Here is a 12,651-nt window from a genome sequence, read left to right as displayed (position 1 = left end):
GTCCTTTGGAGTTGTAACCACATTTTGAATTGTAACTTTCTAATACCTATATTCAAACTGCCTCCCAGGAAGCACATTTATTTTAACAGTTTTTTTTTATAGTTACAAAGTGTTCTGAATTGTAAAAAAATACTTTCCCTCACGTTAATTCCTTTTACTAGCCCAAGTCTATAAGTTTTACCACCCACCTCTACTTTATAGAAGTGGAAATATACTCCCTATCGCTAGGGAGTTTAAGAAGAGCCAGGAGAGCAGTAAGTTCTTAAAAACATTACCACATTAGAAGTTCCCTGGAAATGTTGTGCTTAGCCAAGATGGTTTATTTGAAATTCCCTAGTCAAGAAGGCTGATTGATGGACAAGCTCACACAAGGCAGTTTTAGGTAAGGCGAAGGTCTACCCAGGACCCCAAGTATGCATGCTCCGGAAGAACATAGTTTACTTTGGTCTAAGGAAGAACTCTCTGACTCGCAATACTATAGGAGAGGTGTTCTGTAAGGGGAGAATTCTCTATACGCAGATTAGCCCGTCAGCTCTTCTCAGGTCAGAGGGGATGCAGGCGAGTGAGTGGGAGACATGTGACGAAGCCTACGGCTGAGATCAGAAATCTTGCTGTTTTCAGTCAGTGCTCAAAACGCAAAGAATCTGGGGGAGGCTATTGATTGGAAAGTGCCCTGGATATTGTGGAGGCTGGAAGGTTCTTTTCACAGATCCCCGTGGTCAGGTGGCCTGGAATGACCCTTGAAGCATTCGTGGGAGAGACCACGTCCCCTTCTCTGACAACTGTGAGGAGAATGTACTTATCAGCTATCTTTTCTTTCTCCTTTGTTTTTGACTATCTGTTATTTATTTAACAGAAATATTCGAACAGAGTTCCCCTGGCTGAGGAGCCAAGAACTGGGAGGATAGGTTCTCTCAGTAAATCACGTTAGACCTTGGATGAACCACAAATCAAACTCGTTTTTCTTAGGTGAGGTAGGGCATCCGTGTTTGCTGCACGATGCTTGTAGACCCACTGCTTCCTGGATGCCCTGTATTATCTGGGGCAGTGGCTGAAAGAAACAATCCCTCTGGAGCTCTGGGATCAAGGGAATGAACTGAGCAAGCTCTTTGCTTGCTTTTGACACTTCAGCAGAGTGTCACGAGAGATCCTCCCACAGTGAAGTAACGCGACTCTGACATCCCTGAATCAGGGAAGCATTCCAGCCCAGGTTTAGAAAGCAGATACAATTTAAGATATCATATATTCCTCTAGTTTTAAGTCTAAAACTCAGTGGTTTTGCTAAATTCACAGCTGCGGAATAATTACTAAACCAATTTTAGGACTCTTTCATGCCCCCCCCCCCCGAAAGAACTTCCGTGTCTATTAGCAGTCAGCTCTAATTTCCCACCAACCAGCAGTGAGTTTTCTAATTTCCCACCACCAGCCCTAGGCTCTTTCTTTCTTCCTTCCTTCCTTCCTTCCTTCCTTCCTTCCTTCCTTCCTTCCTTCCTTCCTTCCTTCCTTCCTTTCTTTCTTTCTTTCTTTCTTTCTTTCTTTCTTTCTTTCTTTCTTTCTTTCTCTCTGTTTCTCTCCCTTCCTTCCTTCCTTCCTTCCTTCCTTCCTTCCTTCCTTCCTTCCTTCCTTCCTTCCTCCCTCCCTCCCTCCCTCCCTCCCTCCCTCCCCCCCCTCCCTCCCTCCCTCCCTCCCTCCCTCCCTCCCTCCTCCTCCCGTCTGTCTGTCTGTCTTTCTTTTTGTCTAAGCTTGGCCTACAGCAGCTTGCTTGGTTGTTCTTACAATCCCATGAAAGGATAAATCTTGTTGGCTGCAGTGTTTGAGTGATAAAGCCCATGTATAGACAAATTAAGGAAACTGTTGAAATTCACATAATAGGTTCTAAATTCTGGCCATTTAAGGTCTTAGGATATGTTTTTAAACATTCCACCTAGCTCAGAAGTAGCAGGTGTGGTGATAGGTGTGTTCTGTCAGCAGTAAGTCAGATAATTAATTTAATGAGAGTCAGTGGAAGAGTCAGGCTGTTTTTTATTTATCTTCTCAGCAGACACATTGGGAATAGTAGCTTTATTTACCTCTAGAATTATTTATAATTAACAGGAAAAATTCAAAGTCCTCAGAATGATCTACTCATTCTCCTATGCCATCGTATCCTAACATCATCCTAAACTCAATTTCCATATAAAACATCAACATTCTCTCCAGAGTTGTCCGTTTACAATGAGTTCAACAGCTAAGGCTATTTGAAAATTTCAATTTGATATTTTTTCTTTAATTGGAACATTAATGTTTTCATTTTGCCTGTATTACTATTTATATTGTGTTTGTAGTATATGTTCTATTTTGTACTTTTATGCCAAATTAGATTAATAAAATTTTTTTATTCTTTATTATATAATTGGGTTGTCTCCTGATGCTATTTTAAAAGTGTCCTTAAGGACTAAAATATACATCCTTTCCTCTTTGAAGTATAAGATATGTTCCTTTCTTTCTTTTTTTTTTTTTTAAAAAAGACAACACAAGGAGTTTCAAACATTCTCAATTTACTTGTTACCCCTACAGCATTTTTAGTGTCATTATTATATGTTCAATTATTCCTGTGTTTAACTCTGTGCAAGATGTTTTAGTCTTATACCATTAATGTTCATGGGAAGTGATACAAATATTTTCCTACCCAAAGCATAATATTTCATGTTCCCTCCAGGATCAGTTTCATTTGTGTGGGTTTTTTGGGCACTGCTTTTAGTTTTTATTTTTAAATGCAAATTGTTTTACCTTTTTGAAGACATTTAAAAATGTATAGCACTCTAGATTGGCAGCACTTTTTAAAAGCTAGTACTTAGAAAGTGTTTTTTATTTATTTTGCGTTTTTAGATTTTTTTAAATTAATTTTTATTGAACTCTACATTTTTCTCTGTTCCCCTCCCTGTCTCTCCCCTTCCCGTCAACCCTCTCCCAAGGTCCCCATGCTCCCAATTTACTCAGCAGATCTTGTCTTTTTCTACTTCCCATGTAGATTAGGTCTATGTATTTCTCTCTTAGGGTCCTCATTGTTGTCTACGTTCTCTGGGATTGTGATTTGTGGACTTGCTTTATGTTTAAAAACTACTTATGATTAATCCCAGCACTCAGGAGGCAGAGGCAGGCAGATCTCTGTGAGTTCGAGGCCAGCCTGGTCTACAAAGGGAGTTCCAGGATAGGCTCCAAAGCTACAGAGAAACCCTGTCTCGAAAAAAAAAAAAAAAAAAAACTACTTATGAGTGATTACATGTGATAATTGTATTTCTATGTCTGGGTGAGCTCACTCAAAATGATGTTTTCTAGCTCCATCCATTTTCTTGCAAAATTCGAGATGTTATTTTTTTCTGCTGTGTAGTACTCCATTGTGTAAATGTATGACATTTTCCTTATCCATTCTTCGGTCAAAGGGCATTTAGGTTGTTTCCAGGTTCTGGTTATGACAAACAATGCTGCTATGAACATAGTTGAGCACATGTCCTTATGGCAAGATTGAGCATACTCAAAAGTGGTATTACTGGGTCTTGAGGAAGGTTGTTTCCTAATTTTCTGAGAAATCGCCACACTGACATCCAAAGGAACTGTGCCAGCTTACATTCCTACCAGCAATGCAAAAGTGTTCCCTTTACCCCACAACCTCTCCAGCATAAGTTGTCATCAATGTTTTTGATCTTGGCCATTCTTAGAGGTGTAAAATGGAATCTCAGAGTTGTTTTGATTTGCATTTCTCTGATGACTAAGAAAGGATGTTGAACATTTCCTTAAGTGTTTTTCAGCCATTTTAGATTCCTCTGTTGAGAGTTCTTTGTTTAGGTCTGTACTCCATTTTTTAAATTGGATTATTTGTTCTTTTGATGACCAATTTCTTGAGTTCTTTGTATATTTTTGAACTCAGACCTGTCTGATGTGGAGTTAGTGAAGATCTTTTCCCATTCTGTAGGCTCTTGTTTTGCCTCGTTGACTGTGTCTTTTGCTTTACAGAAAGAAGCTTTTCAGTTTCAGGAGGTCCCATTTATTAATTGTTTCTCTCAGTGTCTGTGCTACTGGGGTTATATTTAGAAAGTGGTCTCCTGTGCCAATGTGTTCAAGTGTACTTCCCACTTTCTCTTCTTTAAGGTTAAGTGTGGCTGGCTTTATGTTGAGGTCTTGATCCATTTGGATTTGAGTTTTGTGAATGGTGATAGATATGGGTCTATTTTCATTCTTCTACATGTTGATATCCAGTTATGCCAGCATCATTTGTTAAATATGCTTTCTTTTTTCCATTTTATATATTTTGCTTCTTTGTCAAAAATCAGGTCTTCTAAGGTGTATGGATTAATATCTGGATCATCGATTCAATTCCATTGGTCCTCCTATTTTGTTTTTATGCCAATACCAGGCTGTTTTCAGTACTGTAGCTCTGTAGTAGAGTTTAAAGTCAGGGATTGTGATGCCTCCAGAAGTTTCTTTATTATACAGGATTGTTTTGGCTATCCTGGGTTTTTTGCTTTGAGTACTGTTCTTTTGAGGTCTGTGAAGAATTTTGCTGGGATTTTGATGGGCATTTCATTGAAACTGTAGATTGCTTTTGGTAATATTGCCATTTTTTACTATATTAATTCTACCTACCCAAGAGCATGGGAGATCTTTCCACTTTCTTGTGTCTTCAATTTCTTTTTTCGAAGATTTAAAGTTCTTGGCGTACAAGTCTTCCATTTGTTTGGTTAGAATTACTCCGAGATATTTTATGCTATTTGTGGCTATTGTGAAGGGTGTTGTTTCTCTGATTTCTTTCTCAGCCTTTTTATCATCTGTGTACAGGAGGGCTACTGATTTTTTTAAGTTAATCTTGTATCCTGCAACTTTGCTGAAAGTGTTTCAGTTGTAGAAGTTCCTTGGTAGAATTTTTGGGGTTGCTTATGTAAACTATCATATCATCAGCAAATAGTGAGAATTTGACTTCTTCTTTTCTGATTTGTATCCCATTGATCTCCTTTTGTTGTCTTATTGCTCTAGCTAGGACCTCAAGAACTTTATTGAATAGATATGGAGAGAGTGGACAACCTTGTCTTGTTACTGATTTCAGTGGGATCGCTGGGAGTTTCTCTCCATTTAGTTTGATGTTGTCTGTTGGCTTGCTGTATTTTGCCTTTACTATGTTTAGGTATGTTCCTTGTTTCTCTGCTCTCTCCAAGACCTTTATTATGAAGTGATGTTGCATTTTTGTCGAAGCTTTTTTGTAGTAATTGGAACGGCGGGCTGCTTCCCGTCACCAGCTAGCTTTACCCCAAATAACAACACACAATTGTATTCTTTAAAATACTGCTTGGCCCATTAATTTTAACCTCTTATTGGCTAGCTCTTACATATTGATCTAACCCATTTCTAATATTCTGTGTAGCACCACGAGCTGTTGGCTTACCAGGGAAGATCTTAACCTGCGTCTGTCTGGAGTGGGAGAATCATGGCAACTGCCTGAATCTGCTTCTTTCTCCCAGCATTCTGTTCTGTTTACTCCACCTACCTAAGGGTTGGCCTATCAAATGGGCCTAGGCAGTTTCTTTATTAATTAACCAATGAAAGCAACAGATTAGAAAGAAATCACTCCCATATCACTTTTTCAGCATCTAATTAAATGATTATATGGTTTTTATTTTTCAGTTTATTTATATGGTGGATTATGTTGACAGATTTCTTATGTTGAGCCATCCCTGTATCTCTGGAATGAAACTGACTTGATCATGGTGGATTATAGTTCTGATGTGCTCTTGGATTCGATTTGCCAGTATTTTATTTAGTATTTTTGCATCAATGTTCATGAGTGAGATTGGTCTGTAATTTTCTTTCTTAGTAATGTCTTTCTGTGGCTTGGGTATCATGGTAATTGTAGCCTCATAAAAAGAGTTTGGCAATGTTTAGAAGATATTATTTAATTGCTTTCTGGCTTCCATAATTTCAATTGCAAAATCATCTGTTAAACCTTGTTTCCTTTTGAAGGTAATAAGTACTTTTCCCGACCCATGGCTTATGCAGTCTTCTTATTCTATTTTTAACCACAAAGGACTTAAATTATCTTTATTGGAGGGTGGCTGGAGCTCATCTTGAATCACAATCAAAGATCTGAGGCCTGACTCAATAATTCCCTTTTTTTCAAAAAAAACCATTTATTTATTTATTATGTATACAATATTCTGTCTGTGTGTATGCCTGCTGGCCAGAAGAGGGCACCAGACCCCATTACAGATGGTTGTGAGCCACCATGTGGTTGCTGGGAATTGAACTCAGGACCTTTGGAAGAGCAGGCAATCCTCTTAACCTCTGAGCCATCTCTCCAGCCCAATAATGCCCTTTTTTCAACTACATATTTTTTTCTACATGGCCTTGTAGATTTTCCAGAAGTCCAGCCTCTCATTGGTTACTTCTCTCTGACTGACACAAGTCTCAAACAGAAAGTGAAACAACGCCTAGCCCATCCTTAGGGAACTTTTTTTTTTCCTCAGAATTTTGTTCTGGATGTCATTGTTGTTCTCTAATACTTATAGCAAATATATACTTAAAATGTTATATGCAGTGTTAGAGTTGCTATCAGTGGATGCTGGTCCAATATATGCTAGCCAGTCATAGCTAGAAGACTTCAATGATTTTCAGTCACTAAGAAACTTTGGAGTTTTCTTTTTCTATACTTATGGGAAAGAATGACTTTCTTCTTGATTTTGCCTACTAGACAACATTCTATTGTTGATGTTCTTTGTAAGAACATAACTTTGATGCCAAACTATGCTTCTTACCACTTTGAGACAGCTTTATACATGTTGCAAAGGTAGAGATTTCACTTTATTTTCAGCGTTTATAAATATACTACATAATAGTTATGATATACAAAATGCTATGAAATTATTCACATTCGTGTACTTCCTACCCAACTAAAGCCTTCTTTGTTCCACTCTGTGGTTATATTCTTTTTATTGTTGGCTGAAAATACCAGTCTGCTTCATATTTCTTTATATTTTGCTACATATGTACAAATCAACATGTAATAATATAAAGATATGTCACAACAAGTATATTTTTGTTCAATTTGATTTTTCCTCAATGCTCTCTGTAAGCCCTATATTTCCCCTCTTTAACCCTTCCTTTCTTATTTTTTTCTTTCCTCTCCCCTTCCAGTTTTTTGAGATAGCCTCACAATGCATTTCAGGCTATCCTCAAACTTACTGTGTAGACCAGGTTGGTCTTGAGTTCTGTATCTTTCTTCTTTGGCATCCCTACAGCACCACCACACCTAACTCCATGCTTCTAAATTCTGTGAATTAATTAATTTATTTTCAATTTGAAAGTTTTTGTATAGATATATTACAATTTATTTAACTATTATTCATTGAATACTTAGATTATTTCATTTTTCTAATACGAATGCTGTCATAAACATTCTTGATCTTGTTTACTATGTACCTGTTCAAAGTTTTCTGGTAATACACGACTAGCTGTGAAATGGCAAAGTTTTGAGTTATGCATGTTTCCAATTTTGAGATATGTTCATATTTCTGATAGTGGTAAGATGTTCTTCAGAACATTTATATCCATAATCTGCCTCTAACCATTAAGAATTCTACATGCCTCTAGTTCTATCCAATTGTCTCAGACTTTTTATATAATAAAATTGTGAAATGATATTTTATTGTTGTTTGTAGTTTTGTCTCCTGGATTACCAGTCAGTGACATGAATTAACAAAAGTATAGAGTAACACCTCAACACAGACAGTAATTTATAGTTATCACTAGAATACGCTTCCTGCCGGGTGGTGGTGGCGCACGCCTTTAATCCCAGCACTTGGGAGGCAGAGGCAGGCGGATCTCTGTGAGTTCGAGACCAGCCTGGTCTACAAGAGCTAGTTCCAGGACAGGCTCCAAAACCACAGAGAAACCCTGTCTCGAAAAAAACCAAGAAAAAAAAAATAGAATACGCTTCTCTTATAGCTAATGTTTCTCGATAACCAACTTCTTGCTTAGTTTTGTCAAGGGGAAAATTAAAAAGAAGTAGCATTGACTTAGACCACTTAAGGCTGAGTTGGGAGGCAGTTGTTAACAGATTTCAGTTTCTTCTCTATCCAAACTTCAGGCTGGATTGGAGACTTCTCATTATACAAGCTTACCTTTGAAATATTGTTACCTTCTACTGCCAAGAAGTCTTTCCCTCCAAATTGCTCAGAGCCTGAGGCTGCACCCAATTCCTTTCTCACAAGACAGCATAACTTCTGCCAGGAGCAATCATGATTCCTAACTAGTGATGTGATGTATGGTTTCTCTGATGTTGCTGCTGTGTGTGCTACTGCTGTTTTCTAGAACTCCAGGACACATCCCGGACTACCCCAGTCTGGGTGCTTCCAGCATTCAGTTCTGACTGCATTCCAATAAATGCAATTTTCTCTGTTAGACAAACTCACCAGGGTGTGAGTTTCTCGCAGGTGCTAACATTTACTCACATGCTATCTGCTAATGAATTCACCGGGTTGGTGATGGAAAACCAGCTAAGACTTCATAGGCTCTCTTCAGGAGATAGTTGAGATTTCCCAGAGGACAAACAAGGGTTCTCAACAAATAACAAACAACAAAAATCCCACCAAGAACAACAACCAAGACAAAAATCCTAGTACAGATTGAAGACAGAGAATGCCAAAACTGTAGAAAAACTGTGAGTAAAATAACAAACCATTAAATCACATTCTGCGGTTTCACCTGCTGTCTCTCCCCAGTGCTAGATGCAATGCCATAGAGATAAAGGAAGAAAAATGCATGAAGGAAGAAGACAGAGGCAAATGAGCTACTAGGGTGTTAGTTGAACAACCTCTAGCTTAATTAGATTGACCATATATCATGAAATTGCAAAAGTATCAAGTCAGGTTAGAAAACAAACCTCTGCAAAGGAATTTCAATAGTTATTAGACACTTGGGAAGAATTGTTATGATATAAAAGAGAAAGTGATTTGAAAGGACAAGTGATGTTTAAAGAGACACTTTCCCATGTATAACTCAAGGGGAGGAACGGAAAATAGAGAAGCAGAGCAAATCGGAAGCAAAGGGGAAAAGAAAGAAAGAAAAAACTAGAACTATAAAAGCGGAGGAGCTGACAAACTCCCCCATCCTTAACCCCGGTTTAACTTTCCTAGTCTCTCAGAAGAGTGCACCACTAGATGAGGAGCCCAGTAAAACACCCTACTATCATAAAGACAAAGAAGATGAAGTTGAGAGCTAAAGTCCAGATAGATAATGAAAGGTAGAGAAAGGGGGTGGGCAGAAGAGGAAACCACGCATGTGCTCTGGAAATTCTTGAGCACAAGTGAAAAACATCGGCAAATGTGAAGCAGTTTATAGCAAATACTAGCAATATTAGAAAGAAAGAAAACCGAAATAATCTAAACGCTCACCAGTGAGGAACCATTAAGTGTCTTGCAACATATTTCTATCAAGAAAGTTTTCTCATGATGACAAAAAATGAAATGAAATTTTATGTAATGAAAAGCACGCGTATGACAATAATAACACTGCAGGAAAAGCAAGCCGAGTACTGAAATGAAGCTCATGGTTCTTCTAGTGTTAAACAACAGGATAAATTCGTGAAAAATTTGAAAAAGCATTTCTCTTAAAACAAATGCAGTGTGATTACTTGCTAATGTGGCAATGATCTTGAATATGTTTCTAGCAAAGAGATACTAATTTAACTGCAGTTCTTTTGTAGATAGGCTTTGTGTTGCCCTAGCAACTGATTGCAGTTTGTTTTTTTGAAGTATGTTAAATGCTCATTCATTGTCTTCATTGGTTTTTCAAATTTGAAAACAGCAGTCATAACTAATGTAGGATCAGAAGAAAGAGCACTTCTTTCTTGTCTTTTCGAAAGGATCTTTGCTAATATTCCCACAACAAAGGGCAATTGGAAGAGAGGGCATATAAATGTGTATGATCACAGTTTTGTATGCCTTGATTGTTCTGAGATCAGTCACCTAAGAAATGAACGTAACCTCTCCATTTTCATAGATTTGATGAAGACTGGAGAGTCCTATGGAGCTATGAGCAGACGAAAGTTAGGTTCTAAGAAAAATAGACCAAGGAGGGAGAACCCAGCAGCACCTATCTGTTTAGATTCCTTTTGGTGTCTCTGCCCCATTCCCTCCCTCTCGACCTTGGGTTGGACCCTTTCTGATGGGGTCTTCTGACCTTCTCTCAGACAAGATAAGGTCAGACATTTCCTTATGATCACATCCTAGACAAGCGGCATAAAGTTTTATGGCTGATTTTATGGAGAGTTTGGCTTTCACGACTTACCTTGGAAAGAGGAGTTGTGTTTTCTACAGCTTGCCTGAGGAGTAAGGATGAGGAAAAGTAGCACAAAAGGTGTCAGAGCAAACATTTCTCTGAGGTTTTCATTTTTGGCTACCTCTAAGTTGGCCCTAAACTCTTGTTCACTATCTCCATGGTGCCATGACTTCCCCATTGACATTTAATGAGATCTGAGAGGTGCTGTGGGAACTCTTGTTGTCGATTATAATAAAATAGTCCCACAAAGAAGGGTTAATATTTGTGAAAAGCTGGCTAGAAATTCATGCAAGTTTCTCTTTGCCTCTATCTTTCTTTAGCAGTTCTTCTATAAAAAAGTAATTAGAAGGCTTTTAATGGTTTCGAAGAAGTGTAAGCTGTGCTCATACCTGTGGCAGTGTATAGCATATAATTGTTATGTAATTGTATTGTTATATAATTATATAAATGTATGCATATACGTTTTGTACATATATTGTACTTATTTGTACATATGTGTATTTGTACATGTATGTGTATAATCACACAAGTGAGAAAAATGTGCAGTTATTTTGTTGCTCCTTTCTTTTACTGAAAATATGCTTTGGAGTACTCCATGCGCATGTGCAGACTGATCTCAGATATTTTGCTTTGCATTGTTTTACATCATGGTGTGTATCTGGGGCATTTTATGTCTTTTAAATTAGAAGGGTGATGTCAGTTGCTCCCCTATTTTATGCATTTTAATACTTAATTAGGCCTCTAACCTGGAATCAATTAGATACCCTACTTCTAGTTGTTGGGCAGCTAGCTATGGCTCCTGAATTCAAACTTGGCATTTACTAGGCTCTTTCTGTGGCTCAGGATTGGTTTCTGTCTCTGTGAGTGAGAGATCACCACACTGAGAAAATGCTAGAGGTCATCAGTTACCTAAAGGGTCCTTGGGAGGGGATGAATGCCTGGTCTGTCCACAGAGTGATCAAACAGGAGACAAGATAACACAGGGAAGATGTGTCAACTACAGGTTGAATCAGGAGATATTTTAACTACATCTCTAGTCCAAGACATAGATTTTTAATGTGCTTGACCTTTGAGTGTTGCTGGAGTTAGAATACTGACTCCCTTCACACTTTTTATTTTTATTGTTTACTATATATAGATACACATATTCATGTTGTATATACTATGTGTGCATAAATACACATGTAATACTCTTTATATGTGAAGTAGGAAGCACTTCTCATAATAAGACTCGACCTATTTTATTTGTATTATAATGCATGTATAATGTATATACACATGCACATGTATACTATATGCATTATATATCTGTATACATGTATAAGTATTATATGTACATTTATCAATAAAATATAAATATTTAATCATATTTGTGAAGAGTGCTACTCATTTCATACCTGAAGGCTGGTCCTTAGCAAGTTACATAAATGTTCTTTTGGTTCTCAGTGTCAGAATGAGATGCTTGGAGGAAGTGGTAGTCAAATTCCTTTTGGAAAGAACACCAGATCAAGGTGTAAGAAAATTAGCTTCACCTTTAATCCTTGGTCTGCCTGGAAGCTTTGGTTTCCTCATGTGAAGTAGGTCAGGATAATGATGGTAGTTAGAAACATGCCTGAGAGATTAATGAAGAAATGTTTACAAATGATTCAGGCATGTCAGTAAAAAAAAATAACAAAGGGAAGATAATGAAAATTGAACTTCTGTGATTGTAGATTATATATATATGTATATATATAAATTTTTACTTAATATTTGTTACTTTATGCTAGTTTGTAGTCAAGTGTGACAGTAAAATTGTGATTACTTTTGTGTCAGCAGATACAGAGCACATTTTACCTGCTAGACTGAGGTCGATAATAGACTGGTAAGGTTCTTCCTTTTTTTTTTTTTAACTGTTAGAGACTTTGTTTGGTATGTGGAATTTCCCTCTGTATGCTGTGATTACCATTAATGAATAAAGATACTGCTTTGGACCTATGGCAGGGCAGAACTTAGCTAGGTCGGGAAAACTAAACTGAATGCTGGGAGAAAGAAGGGTGGAGTAAGAGGGATGCCATGTAACTCCACTGGAGACAGATGCCTGAACTTTAGCAGGTAAGCCATAGCCACGTGGTAATACATAGATTTATAGAAATGGGTTAAATAAATATATGAGTTAGCCAATAATAAACTAGAGCTAATGGACCAAGCAGTGGTTTAATACTATAGTTTCTGTGTGATTACCTTGGGGCTAAGTGGCTGGGAACTAACAAGCAGCCTCATTCAACAGTTTGGTAGAGTTCTTATATCAGATTTGGTCATATACCCCGATTCCACAAATATATACAAAGACAGATTTCACATTGA

Source organism: Chionomys nivalis, chromosome 5, assembly GCF_950005125.1.
Source record: "Chionomys nivalis chromosome 5, mChiNiv1.1, whole genome shotgun sequence".
NCBI classification, from domain to species: Eukaryota; Metazoa; Chordata; class Mammalia; order Rodentia; family Cricetidae; genus Chionomys; species Chionomys nivalis.
This window is presented reverse-complemented; position numbering follows the sequence as displayed.